The sequence below is a fragment of the Erythrolamprus reginae genome, chromosome 5 (assembly GCF_031021105.1).
Source record: "Erythrolamprus reginae isolate rEryReg1 chromosome 5, rEryReg1.hap1, whole genome shotgun sequence".
Lineage (NCBI taxonomy): Eukaryota > Metazoa > Chordata > Lepidosauria > Squamata > Dipsadidae > Erythrolamprus > Erythrolamprus reginae.
The window spans coordinates 20,023,156-20,039,712 of record NC_091954.1 but is presented as its reverse complement, the minus strand read 5'-3'; the positions used below and the strand labels follow the sequence as shown (position 1 = coordinate 20,039,712).

The following is a 16,557-nucleotide window of genomic DNA, read 5'->3' as shown; positions in this document are numbered from 1 at the left end:
CACCGTCCCCCTCAGCGCAAGGCAGGGCCGACGCGCAAGCGCTCGGGAGGCAAGAGCGCGTTTGGGCCCGCGAGCGCCTCGGACAAAGGCAACAGAAGGACCCTTGTCAGCGGCTCCCTGGAGATGGAGGAGGAGAAGCAGGGAGTGCGGGGGGAGCAAGAGAAGCGAAAGCGAACGAAGGGGGGTGGGGCTCGTCTCTCCCCCTCCTTCGTCTACATCAGCGAGGCGTGTGAGGGGGGGGGGAGAGGAAGGGAAAGAGGGAACGGCGAGAGAACGAGGCGGAGGCAACTCACTTTGCCAGCACTTTGCTTGAACTCTCCCTGCCTGAGGCAGCCTCCTTTTTCCCGCGCGGCAAGCCGGCCTGGCAGCATTTTGGCCCCGCTCCGGGGCTCCATCGAGGCGCACGCCGCAGAGCCCCGGGAAAAGGCTTCGGCGAAGAACCGCGGGCGTCTTTTTAGGGGCAGCCAAGAGAGGAGGAGGAGGGGCTCGGCGCTTCACACACACACACTCTCTCTCTCTTTTTCCCCCTCAGCCCCCGGGGAACGCCCTCACGCCTGACCTCCCGTCCCCCGGGCGACTTGGGGGCAGAGTTGCCAGCGGGCTGCAGGGCGAGGAGGGAGCCGGGAACAGCGAACGAGCGAGCGGACAAAAAAAAAAAAAGCGCCCGGAGCGGCTGGTCCCGCTCATCGCCGTGAGGGGGGAAAAGGCGTCCAGGACCTTCCCGGGAAGGAGGCGGCGTGGCAGCCGGGTAAGGCTTGGAGAAGCGGGCTTTGCAGCCGGGTGCGCCCTCGTTCTTTCCGCCCCTTTCACACTCTTTTGTTTCTAGGTGGTGACGGGGGGTGCGGGAGGAGAGTCCCTTTGTGCTTCGGGGATGGGTGGGTTTCTAGCTGCTCTCTCTCGTCAGGAAGAAGAAAGGGAGGGAGGGAGGAAGGAAGGCGCTCCGGTGCATCCTGCCATTGATAAAGCCTTCTCTCCCCCCCCCCCCCGCCCTTCTCTTCCTTGGGAAGGGAGAAAAGAAGAAGCGAGCCTCTCACCAAGTTTGGCAGGAAGATAAAACGCCCCCCCAGAGTTCGCAATCTTTCCCCTTTTCAGCAGATGCGTTCTAATAATACTGGATGAGGTCCAACATCAGGGCCGGCCGATCCCTTTGCTGGTTTTCTTGGCTTTAAGGAGAGAAAATAAAGCAGGCTTGTGATTTTGACCCAGCTCTTCATCTTAGAATAGAAAGGAGCTTGGAGGTCTTCTAGTCCAACCTCCTGCTCAAACAGGAGAACCTATACTGGTTCTCTGTTTACTCTTACTTACTGTTTACTGACCCCTTGCATCCTGGATATTGATTGTTTATTTATTTTATTTTTATTTTATTTTATGTTATTTTAATTTATTTTAATTTACTTACTTACTTACTTACTTACTTACTTACTTACTTACTTACTTACTTACTTACTTACTTACTGCACACCAAGACAACTAGACACAAGAATAGTTCCCCCACCCCACACCATCACTCGACTAAACAAATAATCCCCTCAACACTGTCAAACTATTCACTAAAGCTGCATTGCTATTACTATTAGTCTTCTCATTGTTCCTACCGGTATTACCCATCTCCTCCCATTTACAACTGTATGATTGTAACTTGTTGCTTGCATCCTTACAATTTATATTAATATTGATTGTTTTCTGATTGCTTATATCGCAAATAGGTGTCTTCATCACAGCGAGATATGTATGTATGTATGTATGTATGTATGTATGTATGTATGTATGTATGTATGTATGTACAGTATGTATGCCATTTGTGGCCAGCTTTTAAGTGCCTAATACATCTTAGCTAATTTATATGACAAATGTGGCAACCTTGTTTCTTCCTTTCCCTAATAGTATCAAACTGAATATAGACCTCACAGTTTATGGATTGTAATTTTAGTAGTATTGACAATGCATAATTGATAGACTGGATTTTATCATGGATTTTATCTGTTATTTAACATCTTATCCTACAACTTTTGATTGTGTATTCACTAATGTTTTTATTTGTTTTGGTCTATGACTGTAATGATAAATTTGATTTAATATGTACCATACGACTATCATTAAGTGTTGTATCTCATGATTCTTGACAAGTGCACTAGTGTGCCTCCCGTTCCCTGTCCAATTGTCTCTCCTATATATTTTATATTCTTTTCTTCCATTCATATATTTTTTCTTCCATTCATATATCTTTTCCTCTTTTCTCCATTGACGTATTTTATTTTCATATTTTCTCTTCTATCCTGATATATATTACTACATGTATTCATTTTGTATTGGACAAAATAAATAAATAAAAGAAATAAATAAATGTATGTTGTTCTTTTTATGTACACTGAGAGCATATGCACCAAGACAAATTCCTTGTGTGTCCAATCACACTTGGCCAATAAAGAATTCTGTTCTGTTCTTTTCTGTATTTCAATATCTATTCTATTCCATTCCATCTCAACAAGTGAGTCTCCAGTCTCTTCTTAGAAACCTCCAGCGATGGAGCGCCCAGGATTTCTGAAGTCAAGCTGTTCCACTGGTTAATTGTCTTCACTATCAGGAAGTTTCTCCTCAATTCCAGGTTGTTTCTCTCTTTGATCAGTTTCCAACTGTTATTTCTTATCCTACCCTCTGGTGCTTTGGAGAATAATTTGCCCCTTTCTTCTTTAGAAACATAGAAACATAGAAGATTGATGGCAGAAAAAGACCTCATGGTCCATCTAGTCTGCCCTTATACTATTTTCTGTACCGGTATTTTATCTTAGGATGGATATATGTTTATCCCAGGCATATTTAAATTCAGTTACTGTGGATTTACCAACCACGTCTGCTGGGAGTTTGTTCCAAGCATCTACTACTCTTTCAGTAAAATAATATTTTCTCACATTGCTTCTGATCTTTTCCCCAACTAACCTCAGATTATGCCCCCTTGTTCTTGTGTTCACTTTCCTATTAAAAACACTTCCCTCCTGAACCTTATTTAACCCTTTAACATATTTAAATGTTTCGATCATATCCCCCCTTTCCCTTCTGTCCTCCAGACTATAAACATTGAGTTCATTAAGTCTTTCCTGATAAGTTTGATGCTTAAAACCTTCCACCATTTTTGTAGCCTGTCTTTGGACCCGTTCAATTTTATCCATATCTTTTTGTAGGTGAGGTCTCCAGAACTGAACCCAGTATTCCAAATGTGGTCTCACCAGCGCTCTATACAACGGGGTCACATTCTCCCTTTTCCTGCTTGTTATACCTCTAGCTATGCAGCCAAGCATTCTACTTGCTTTTCCTACCGCTCGACCATTCTGCTCACCCATTTTGAGACTGTCAGCCCCTCAAATACTGGAATACTGCTATCATATCACCCCTAATTCTTCTTTTCTTTAGACTAACCAAATCCAAAACCTGCATATTCTTCATATGTTTTAGTCTCCAGGCCTTTGATCATCTTAGTTGCTCTTCTCTGAACTTTTTTCCAAAGTGTCAACATCTTTGTTGTAGTATGGTGATCAAAATTGTTTGCAGTATTCCAGATGTAGTCTTACTAGGGTTTTGTAAAGTGGCATTAATAGGTCACATGATCTTGATTCTATGCCTTTACAACCCAGCATTTTTAGCTGCGGCTGCACATGGTTGGCTCATATTTAAATGGTCATCCAGTAGGACTCCAAGACCCCTCTCACAATTACTTTTTTTGAGCCAGGTCTCCCCTAATCTGTATTTATACCTTTGATTTTTCCTACCTAAATATAAAGCTTTGCTTTTCACCACATTGAAATTCATTTTGTTTGATAAGGCCCATTGTTCAAATCTTGGAACATGATCGGAGTGATGGACACTTTTAAAACTTCAAGTGATGGAGAAGCCACAACTTCTGAAGGCAAGCCATTCCACTGGTTAAGTGTTCTCACTGTCAGGCAATTTCTTAATTCTAGGTCGCTTCTCTCCTTGGTTAGTTTCCATCCATTCCCAAGTGCATTCGTTAGTTTCCAACCATATCATAAATGCTTATCTTTGTACAGCATCAGCTGTAAACATGGCTATGTTCATTCAGCTGCTTCATGGAAATAACTATGGTCAATATACAATCTTCAAAGATCACATATAATTGTGAAATGGAATTGTTGTGAAATGGAATGATCATGAAATAGCACGGCTTTTTAATCCCCCCCCCCCGATTTTGTCAGCAAAATTGTTTTACGTATGGAGAGTTAGCATTAGAGACTATCCCAGGATTCATATACAGTGGTACCTCATCTTATGAACGCCTCTTCTAACGAACTTTTCAAGATACGAACCCAGTGTTTAAGATTTTTTTGCCTCTTCTTCCGAACTATCTTCACCTTACGAACCCAAGCAGCTGCTGCTGGGATGAAGGGGTTTCTTTTCCCCCCCTTTTTTGAAGAAAGAAAAGGGAGGGGCGTCTTGGAAGAGGAAAGATTTTGCAGAGAACAAGGTGCTTGCAAAGGCACTGAAAGGGTGTCTTTTTAAGAAAGAAAAGGGAAGAGGGAGGGGCAGCTTGGGGGAGGAAAATTTTTGCATGCTTGCAAAGGCACTGAAACAGTGTCTTTTGAAGAAAGAAAAGGGAGGGGTGCCCCCCTTGCCTTTCTTCCTTCCCACTCACCCTTTAGCCTAGCCTTGCTTCTTCCACCCGCCCCCTTTAGCTGCTCCTCCCTGCCCTCTGTTCGCCTCCCTTCTAAAGTTTGGGATTTTCCTGAAGGATTTGCACGCATTATTTGCTTTTACATTGATTCCTATGGGAAACATTGTTTCATCTTACGAACTTTTCACCTTACGAACCTCCTCCTGGAACCAATTAAGTTTGTACGATGAGGTACCACTGTATGTCCTATACCTCTAATAAGAGGTGGGTTCCTCCTGGTTCGGACCGGTTCGCCTGAACTGGTAGCAGTCCACTAGTGATGTCATGATGACGTCATGGAACCAGTTTGGTCAGTGGTGGTCCTTGGGCTCTGCCATCTTTTAAAACTTTTTTGAGGATTTTTTTTTAATTTAAAAAACATTTTTGTTTCTTCTGAGCATGCACAGAAACTGAGTTTCTGGCATTACGTATGCGTCACTATCTTGTTTTTGCCTTTTTTTTGGAGGGGTGTGGACTTTCTTCCTGCAGCGCAAGAGCAAATGAACCTGTAGCAAGGTAAGTTAGAACTCACCCCTGCTTGTAATCCTGGAATTTTATTATCATACATCAAAATATAATGAACATTAAAAATTAATCAAGTGGTCTTAATACTATTCTACCTGGCATGCTAGCTTTTGGTGTGCAGAAAACTGTAGATGCAGAGAACAATTAAAAGAAGAATGCATAGTAAGATTTTGTCTGGCGTTAAAGACTCATTCAGTTTGCATATCAAGTTATTGAATTAGACCATCTCTTTTTCAAGATCCTGGTGCATAATGTTGTGGCAGGTTTTTGTTGATTTCTCTGAACTATATCTCTCCAGAGTCTGTTCCTTATTCTGAAGTTGGGTCATCGACTGTGTGGATTCAATGATGAATAGCTAGCTCTTCATTGATTTCAGATCTCTTGTGTTCATCTGAAGCTTCAATAGGGTCATAGGCAAGACTAATGAAAAGAAAATGCTTATATAGTGGTACCTCTACTTAAGAACTTAATTCGTTCCGTGACCAGGCTCTTAAGTAGAAACGTTTGTAAACAGAAGCAATTTTTCCCATAGGAATCAATGTAAAAGCAAATAATGTGTGCAAAACCATTAGGAAAGAAATAAAAGCTCGGAATTTGGGTGGGAGGTGGAGGAAGAAGAAGAAGAGGAGGAGGACAGTCGCTGCTGAAGGAAGAAGGTGAGGTGAGGGGAATCAAAAAATCCAAAACTTTAAGGCTTAAAAAAAAGAGGGTCTCTGAGGCAGTGAGGAGGAGCATGCGCCTCCCATACACCCGGCGCGAGGCTGTCTCTCATACACTACGCCAGAGAGGGAAACCCAGGGGGAAGGGCAGGGAACTGGCTGGGCCTTCGTGTCGCTCTCAAATTTCCTGGGAAATTTTTCCCGGCTTGGGTTCTTAAGTAGAAAATGGTTCTGAAGAAGAGGCAAAAAAATCTTATCTAGAAAAGTTCTTAAGTAGAGGCGCTCTTAGGTAGAGGTACCACAGTAATAGAAGATAGCATCAATCTTATGGCACAATTGTTTAACAGAAATGAAGATCACAATACACTTACAATATGCACATATGTTAAAAAAGGGTATGTTCTATTTCAGTGATGATGGACCTGTTTTGGCTCGCATGCACGTGCCCACACCCAGGCCCTCCCCTCGCGCATGCATGGGTGGGTGGGCGGAGTCTCCTGTCACTGCTGCTACTAGTTCACAGAACCGAGTCGAACTGGGAGCAACCCACCGCTGCCCATACACAATTGGAGATGAGTTAGAATGCACAAGCTGTTGGTATCATTTGCATTCATGGTACAACCTCAAAATGAGTAACTGTAGACCTAGACTCCTAAAGTAGTTATGAATACCTTGTAGCATGTATCTAGCAAAATTCTGAGAATGGAGAACAAGAATTCTGCTGCACAAATTAGGGGGTTTTTTGGGGGGGGATTTTTCTTTATTTTTCTTCCAACATACAATAAAACAACATGAGCAATAAATAGAATAGAATAGAATAGAATTTTTATTGGCCAAGTGTGATTGGACACACAAGGAATTTGTCTTGGTGCATATGCTCTCAACGTACATAAAATAAAATATACATTTGAAGAATCATGTGGTACAACACTTAATGATTGTCATAGGGGTCAAATAAGCAATGAAGAAGCAATATTAATAAAAATCTTAGAATATACGCAACAAGTTACAGTCATACAGTCAACATCGGAGGAAATGGGTGATAGGAATGATGAGAAAAACTAGTAGAATAGAAGTGCAGATTTAGTAGAAAGTCTGACAGTGTTGAGGGAATTATTTGTTTAGTAGAGTGATGGCGTTCGGGAAAAAACTGTTCTTGTGTCTAGTTGTCTTGATGTGCAGTGCTCTGTAGCGACGTTTTGAGGGTAGGAGTTAAAACAATTTGTGTCCAGGATGTGAGGGGTCAGTAAATATTTTACCCGCCCTCTTTTTGACTCGAAACACAGAATCAATGCTTAAAATAATAATTAATGATATTTCTTTGATACGTTAAACATTCAGAGAGAAGAGAACGCTAATAATACTTTGCACAAATTAGTTTTGCTGTGCAGTTGTAATACTGATGAAGCTGTTAATGTTCTTTATATGTTCATATGTCTCTAGAATTTCTATCGTAAGATTCTAGAGCCAAAAACAATTAAACCTGGGAATTCAATAACATAATATAGTTACATTTTATTTTTATATGAGGCATTATCAATACCTTTATTTGGAATAGGATTTTGTTTTAAAAAGCCTAACAGAAATTAAGAACAAAATTTGTTGTAAACTTTTATTTTGTAGAAGTAATGTGTTGAGAATTGCAAAGTTTGGCTAAGAGAAAGCTTATTTTTAAAAGACTGCTTTATTATTGTTCTAGACAACTTAACAAAATGAAGAAACTTTTTAAAATAAATGCTTTATCTGAAGAAGACCAGTGCTATTGTATCCTCTTTTAAATAATAGAGAATAATGTATACTTCTGGAAAGCCGCATCAATTTTAAAGATCTGTAAAAGTATAATCTGAAATGTAATAATGTCCTCTTTTAGTATTAAGATAAGGCAGTTGAGTTAAACCCTTTGTCATGTTTGGAGTAGATTTATTTAAATAATTAGGAGGAGTTAGCGTGGTTGCATTTAAGAAAATGTAATTAATTCTGACATTAATATATGCCATAATGTACGTTTCTCCAATTCTTTGCTGTTTCTATGGGTCAGGCACAAATGCATAGAAATATATCATCTGTGCGGTTTGCTGTTTGGCAAATTGCTGGGAGGTAGAGGCCTTTTTTCCTTGTTTTTCTCCCCCAAAACTAAGATGTGCCTTCTATTCTGCTGCATCTTCTACTCTGAAAAATATGGTATATGAGGATGTAATTCCCCCTGCTTTTGGGGGAGAGTTGATCCTACCCCCCCAAAAATGCCCCTTAGTTTGTACTGATTATTTATTTTCAATTTATTGAGGCAGGATGGCTGTAGTATTTATAACTGTTCTTTAGGATCTTGCCAAATAACTCTCTTAATTTCAGGTTTAGATCATTTTTAAAACTGTTACTGTACTTTCTATTCAACCGCCGATCTGTTCATCTATTCTACAACATACTCATCCAAACTTGATAGGTTTGGCTTCAGGGTTCTCTTGAACGTACCAATGAGTTTAAACTTATAAGGCTTTTATATTGGTCTGTCACCCCTTGCAGAAATTAAGGAGAGTCGCGGTGATGCAATATGTGGCAAACAGCCTGATCCGGTCTGCAGAATTGCAGATGACCACTAGATGAGAGCATTAAATGTTTCTGGGTAAGACTTCTCTGAATTTCTGGTCCTGTGAAATTTTGCAGGCCAGATCTGGCAGACATTGAGGAAAGTTGTGGAAATATACTTTCTCATGTCATTGATTGAGTCTGGTCAAAAAGGAGGACGGAGTATTAGGGTTGTTCATTGCTTTGATTTGTTTGTTTGTTTGTTTGTTTATTTGTTTAGTTAGTTAGTTAGTTAGTTAGTTAGTTAGTTAGTTAGTTAGTTAGTTAGTTATCAAACATCTACAAGATAGCAGATATAGGTATAAACATAAAAAAGGAAGTAAGTACAGATAAATAGGGATATTAGGACAGCGATGGTAGGCAAGCTGGTGCACTTATGAATGCTTTACAGATCTCCTAGGAATGGGGTGAGGTCCACAGTAGACAGCTGTGAGGGTTTAAGGCTGTAACAACAGAGTCAGGTAGTGCATTCCAGGCACTGAAGTCGTATTTTCTGCAATCAAGTTTACCTTGAATTTGTAGCGACTGTTTGCCCGTGTATTGTTGTGGTTGAAGCTAAAGTAGCCATTGACAGATGTTTGCTTAGCAAGCTAAACGGATAACAATTATGATTTTTTAAAATAAATAAATAAAAATGGATTTTTAAATTTTATTTTTTTTAAATTTTAATCGGATTTTTTGAATTTTTTATTAAATTTATTTTAATAAAATACTTTTGGAATAAAATTCTACCTAAATATAGTTTGCTATTAAATTACATTAATAATTTAGTTTATTCCACATGAAATGGAGCTTAGTTATGTAGCGTGAGGCTGTATATGAATTGGGACTGTCGGTGAGTTTACCGTGGGTCAGAGGAGAAGCCACTGCGGGACAGAGATGACAGTTGCTGTTTAAAAATTCTGAGTTGATTTAAATCAAGCCTTTTTACTAGTGATTCATGATTTAAATCCACTTGATTTAAATCGAATCCACCCTGCTAGCAAGTAAAACCTACGGGCAACTTGCAGCTTTCTTTTTGAATAGGAGACCAAATGTTATTGTTCAGACTGTGGGCTGGCCATGGAACAGAAGACACACTGAAAATCATCCACCGATTGCATCATTCTTCATTGCAACTTTTCCCCATAATGAGACTTGTGGAATTCTGTCTTCATTGGAATCCTGCAAGGGGCGACCAAGAATGAATGTTCCAGTTTAATGAGAGGCGTCCTCTTCAGGGCTGACCAATGTTTGAGTAGGTTTCATCCCTAATTTTGCAGCCTGGGCTTTTGCCATTATAATTGGAAGCTTTGACTTCTGTGGACATTGCTGATTGCTGCAGCCTAAAGCTTTGACTTCTGTGGACATTGCTGATTGCTGCAGCCTAAGACTGGACTGGAGAAAAAAGATACACAGGATATTCTTCTGTGAGAGCATGTGAGGACTTCTGCAAATATTCCTGTTAGTATGCAGAAGCGTTACCCAACATAAATCCCTCATTCATCCCTCAGCAGAATGGGGTCTTGTACGTGTCTAAATTGTGGTATTTTATCCTACTTTGAGCATCAAGGGAAGAACTCTGTAAGCCATTAGTCTGACACAGTAATTGGTAGTTGCCTCTACCAATTACAAATTAGGAAGATTTATTTTGGATGTTGAAAACAGGGTTATTTTTGCTGGTAAAATTTACCAGCTTGAGTAGATACTTAGATTGCAAATGGACAAAGGCAAATGGAAATGAATGTTTGGGCAGATGCTTTCTGGGGTATTCATCAAGACAAAGGATTGATTTACATGAAAGATGTTTTTCTTAATCTTTGCCTCCTGGTGGAATGGGGGAGGGGGGGAGTGAGCACATGACTTTAAGGGGTTAAAATGCAGATTGCAAATAGTTTGAATGAACAGTCACCCCATTCAGCAATTTCTCTGGGCTTTTAGCAGAGGAGTGGGAAAAAACTGGCATCTTCGCCCCCACCCCTTCTCTGCTTCAACCAAAGAGCAATCTGCAAATACACCTTTTTTTTAAAAAAAAAACTTTTCAGAAGGAAGGAATTTGTTTTACTAATTTTTGTATTTGAAACCGGAGTATCTTGGGAACACTGCTTTGTCAATGCACAGAAGAAGGTGCAGTGGGAAAGGTGTTTTAAAAGTTTCTTTTTTTGTGCGTAAGGGAAAGGAAAGCAAAGAATCAAAAGTCAAGTGTAGCTATGGAATTTTTGATGATAAAAGTCTGCTTTATAAAAGCTTATTCACAGCTGAGCAATATATTCCCCAATCATTTCTGATGATCAGAAAGAAAGCAGAGAGAAATCATGTTTCCCATTGATATCCCCAACTCTGGACTGACCTGAACCCAAACTCTAAAGGTGATTTATAGAAACATAGAAACATAGAAGACTGACGGCAGAAAAAAACCTCATGATCCATCTAGTCTGCCCTTATACTATTTTTTGGTATTTTATCTTAGGATAGATGGATGTTTATCCCAGGCATGTTTAAATTCAGTTACTGTGGATTTACCAACCACGTCTGCTGGATGTTCGTTCCAAGGATCTACTACTCTTTCAGTAAAATAATATTTTCTCATGTTGCTTTTGATCTTTCCCCCAACTAACATCAGATTGTGTCCCCTTGTTCTTGTGTTCACTTTCCTATTAAAAACACTTCCCTCCTGGACCTTATTTAACCCTTTAATATGTTTAAATGTTTCGATCATGTCCCCCCTTTTCCTTCTGTCCTCCAGACTATACAGATTGAGTTCATGAAGTCTTTCCTGATACGTTTTATGCTTAAGACCTTCCACCATTCTTGTAGCCCATCTTTGGACCCGTTCAATTTTGTCAATATCTTTTTGTAGGTGAGGTCTCCAGAACTGAACACGGTATTCCAAATGTGGTCTCACCAGCGCTCTATATAGCGGGATCGCAATCTCTCTCTTCCTGCTTGTTATACCTCTAGCTATGCAGCCAAGCATCCTACAAGCACACACACACACACATATATATTCTGTATGTAAGAACAGATAAATCCGTCTCTTTTCTCTTTGCAGAAAACAGTGGCAGTCAAAAAAAACAACCCTCCATTTGTGTGCATCATTTAGGTAAGGTGTGTCAAACTCAAGGGCTGGGGACCAGTTCAGACCCACCGGGGGGGGGTGTTAGATCTGGCCCACAGGGCTGGGCTGGAAACATTGAAGGACCAGAGGCACACACAGCCCTCCTGAGCTCTGTTTTCACTGGCAGGGGGTTGCTGGAGGCCATCTCAGCCGAAAACGGAACTTGGGAGTCTGATTTTGCTCGCAGAGCACTCAGGCCATAACAGGTGCTGACATGAGTGATGTTGAGCTGACCACGTCCACCCTGGGCCCCCGAGGTCAAACACAACCCTGATGGGCCCTCAATGGAATTGAGTTTGACACTCCTGATTTAGGGGTAAGCAGTAATTTTGATTTTAGAAGCTTTGGCATTAAGGGTCTTTATGTAACTCTTTAGAGTCACAATGGGAACTATTGGGGGAAATAAACATTTAACATAGGCAGGGAAGGCTCTATATTTTAATGTATACAGTATTCTTGCTTTTTGTCTATGGTCTTAGTTGCCTCACCATAATGGAGAATAGATTTCTTTTAGAAAAGTCTGTTGAAACGGACTCGGGGAAAATCCATTATCCTTTCAGTATGAAATGCTAAAGTAGAACAATTTACAGCTTCTTGTCCAGGTGTTTTTTTTCCAAAGGACAACTGGACTTTCTTTGTTTTTCCTTGAAGACTTTTCATCCAAGAAGTTTCTTCAGTTCTGATTGAATAGTGGAGAATTCATTCCGAATTGAAGAAGCTTCTTGGATGAGAAGCAAAACACCTTCAAGGAAAAACAGAGGAAGTCCAGTTGCCTTTTGAAAAAGCACCTTTGGAGGTCATGGTTTTCAAATGGGAATGGGTGACTTTGACAGGATACTCCTGGGTACAGAGGAAAAACTAATTGGCAAAATTTATAAATGTTTAGTTAGATACAAAACATAGTGAAAAAACCTATAATCAGCTGTGCAAGAAATTTTGGGCACCCAATCGAGTTAGATGGGAAAAATTATGGTCAACTAATTGCCAAATTACAAAATGAGCAATGTTCAAGGGGAAACCAGTGCAAAATGTTTTACAATTGGCACCTGTCTCCCATAAGGATATTGAGGATGTTTCCAAATTCATCACATGAATGCTGGAAATGCAAAAAAGAAATTGGCACATTTATCACTTGTGATGGGCCTGCACAGAGCAAAGACGTATTGGAACAAGATAACCATTTGGCTAAAAAAAAATTAAAAAGAGGATATGAAGAAAAAAATGAGCTCTTTTTGTTAGGCATTTTCAACAAGGGCCATTAAAAAGGAAGAGAATATCTCATTATTCATATCTTAAAAGCAGCTAGAATCACATACATTGGAAAAACAAAGAGATACTCAATTAGGAAAATGTAATTTAAAAAATAATGGACTGTGCAAAAATGGAATTGAAAGGAAAAGTGTGGAACTAATTTTATAATGATAGAGCAATCTTACCATTAAATAATGTGTGTGTGTGTTTGTAGATTTTCACGGGTATATATATGTAGATAGTTGTTAATAATGTTGTTGTATGTTATTGGCTCAGGGCAGCACGAAGCCAATAACTTCAGCCTGAGGATGGTGAATGTGATTTCGCCAAAACGTCGCAAAGACACTCAAAATATTACACGGGAAAAAACACAAACTCAATCTACATACATACATGCCCCCAATATTAGCTTCAGAGGGTTAGCGGCTATTAATGCCCCGCCAGTTTGTTATATGTTTGCCTTGTCTTGTGTGTACAGTGTTTCCTCGCTTTTCACGGGGGATGCGTTCCGAGACCGCCCGCAAAAGTCGAATTTCCTCGAAGTAGAGATGCGGAAGTAAATACTGTACACTATTTTTGGCTATGAACAGTATCCCAAGCCTTCCCTTAACACTTTAAACCCCTAATTTGCAATTTTCCATTCCCTTAGCAACCATTCAGATTATTACACACCATGTTTATTTATTAAAGTTTATTAAAAAAAATATTTATTAAAGGCAGACGAAAGTTTTGCGATCACATATGACGTCATCGGGTGGGAAAAACCGTGGTATAGGGAAAAAACCCGTGAAGTATTTTTTAATTAATATTTTTGAAAAACCGTGGTATAGACTTTTCGTGAAGTTTGAACCCACGAAAATCAAGGGAACACTATTCAGTAAAAAAATATAAGAAAGAAAGAAAGAAAAAGCACCTTTGGGACAACCATGAGCTGGATGACTGAGAATCTCCATAGATATCCTTCTGCTCATTCTTTCTTGCTCTACAGTTGCACGATTAAAAGCTCAAGCTTAGATACATTGCAGTTTTCACCATTTCCTCATTAACAAGTATATGTATTTTCATATCAATATTATAATGTTTTTGATTTTTTTAGTTTGTGTGCTCACAAGTCCATTTTTTCTTATTTAGCAAACTCGGTCTGGAGCAAGAAAAATTGATCTTCACAAATTAAATGTGTAATCTTGTATTTTGTATGTATAAAAGCCAAATACCACTCACTCATAAAATCTCCAGAACTGTGAAGTCTACAAACTTGAAACTTGGCACATAAAGTATGTTCCTCTTTAAAAGAAAGGATTTTGAAAAAGGATTTTTCAAAATGACTTATTAGATCATTAGTAAGAAATACTAGTGATATATTGTATAATATTGTATATAGTTTATGTATGGTATGCTGTGTGTATGTTTTTTAAATTATGGGTTTTTAGTTTTTTTAAATATTAGATTTGTGTTCTACATTGTTTTCTATTACTGCTGTGAGCCGCCCCGAGTCTACAGAGAGGGGTGGCATCCAAATTTAATAAACAAATAAACAAATAAACAAACAAATAAATGAATGAATGAATAAATAAATAAATAAATGAATAAATAAATAATATATTATATTAACTCGTTCTGATGTTAAGGAGTCAGACATTCTACTCCCCCTCCCTACCTGAAAAGAACTCTGTTCCAACTGCCAATATATTAACCAGTATTATATTATTATATGCCTTATATTAACACGCTACCTCTTTGCTAAACTGGGCGTGGGCATGGCCAACGCATGACTCATCTGGCCTGCGGGCTGGGAGTTTAGACATTCCACTCCCCACCTTAAAAGAACTCTGTTCCAACTGCCAGTTGCCTTATATTAACATGCTCTGATGCTAAGGACTTACACATTCTACATAAATTTTCAAGCTTTAAGTGTCACTATATCAAGCCCGATCATAACTACTCATTAGTTTTTCAAGCTTTAAGTGTCAATTTATCAAGCCCAATTACATAGTTTTGTAGGGAAGCATGGATATCCAGCTACTAGTCTTATATATACAATTTTACCCAATTTAGCTCAATTTTATTTATTCTGTAGTATATTGTAAAATAAAGAAATTCAGAGGTCCTGTCTTTCCTGCTTTTCTGCTGCAGAATTGCACTGGACATTTGTCATTTCAAAATCTCTGGCTTAAAACTTCCTTTTTAACTTGTAATATGGAAATTATTCTTAGGGTACTTAGTCTGAAATTGGTGCCCGCTTTTGTATGACGCAATTGCATAATCATGGAACAAAGAAGGCACAGCTTTATCTCAATCCTTAATTATTGCTTTTATGTGGAAGACAATGAACTTGATCACCATGGATACTCAAATCAGTGGGTATTTCCAGTTTAAAAGTATGAAGTAAGGAAGAGATAATTGGACTAAGGATATCCCCAGTGTAGCAGAATGCATTAGTTGAATGTGTAATGCAATCTCTTCATTTTTTCTTACCACAGGGGTATCAAACTTGATTTCATTGAGAGCCACATTAGGGTTATGTTTGACCTTGGGAGGACAGCATGAGTGTTGCCCAGGTGGGCGTGGCCAACTCAACATCACTCATGTCGGGGGCACCTGTGGCAGCACGAGCCCAACATGATATTTTTTTCGGAGCAGCTCAGTGATGGTCTGAATTTAAGGGGCTTAGATGTTCTGGCCTTGTCATGGTCAGACCATTTTCTGCTATGGCTTGACTTCAAAGCTCCAATCCTCCCCCACAGGGAGGTAGAACTGATTAGGTGGTTCCGCCCCAGACGCCTGATGGACCCAGAGGGCTTTCAGAGGGTGCTTGGGGTTTTACCAGATTCACTTGTACACAGTTCGGCAGAGTCCCACGCTGTGGCCTGGAACAAGGCTGCGATGGAAGCTCTTGACTGGATTGCGCCATTGCGACCTCTCTATGCCACTAGAGCTCCTTGGTTTACTGAGGAACTCTGGGTGTTGAAACACCAGAAGAGACGTCTAGAGTAGCAGTGGAGGAAAAGTAAATCTGAGTCTGATCAAACACTTGTTGGAGCTCATAGTAAGACTTACAAAGAGGCGCGTATCATGCTGCCTTGATTGTATCAGCAGAATCCTGTCCAGCCACTGTCTCCCTTCTAAATCGTTTTGCAGTGGTTCTCCTCCTACCTCACTGGCCAGTTGCAGTTGGTGTTAGTGGGGGGTCAGAGGTTGACCTCTAGGTTTCTCCCTTGTGGGGTTCCTCAGGGGTCAGTCATCTCTCTCCTGCTATTCAATATCTACATGAAACCGCTGGGTGAGATCATCCAAGGGCATGGGGTGAAGTATCATCAATACGCTGATGATATCCATTTGTACATCTCCACCCCGTGTCCAGTCGGCGTAGCAGTGGAAGTGATGTGTCGGTGCCCGGAGGCTGTTAGGGTCTGGATGAGTGTCAACAGGCTCAAACTCAACCCTGACAAGACAGAGTGGCTGTGAAATTTGCCTCCCAAGGACAATTCCATTACCCTTTGGGGGATTATTGACCCCCTTGGAGAGGGTCCGCAACTTGGGCGTCCTCCTCGATCCACAGCTAACTTTAGAACGCCATCTGTCGTAAATCAAAGACTATCTGTAATATGAAGCATATAAAGCTGTAGAGTATATTGGACCATGAAGGACCATATTTGAATGAGGACTCATGCAGCATAGCGTAGATCTAATCAGATTATTGGTTCATTCTAATTCAGCCATTGCCTCAAGGTTTTTTTGCTTTGATTTTTAAAAAACCCAGATGTTATATTATTTATTTA

The 16,557-nt window shown here is 40.0% G+C and overlaps 1 protein-coding gene across 1 annotated transcript in view; it reads left to right on the top strand.

The window, feature by feature from the left end:
* The first annotated feature begins 258 nt into the window (after positions 1 to 258).
* CHST3 (carbohydrate sulfotransferase 3) overlaps positions 259 to 16,557 on the top strand; it is a 64,554-nt gene continuing 48,255 nt past the window's right edge. Inside the window, exon 1 of the mRNA XM_070752203.1 lies at positions 259 to 748. The gene's annotated coding sequence lies outside the window, so the exon portion shown is untranslated. The remainder of the gene's footprint in view (positions 749 to 16,557) is intronic.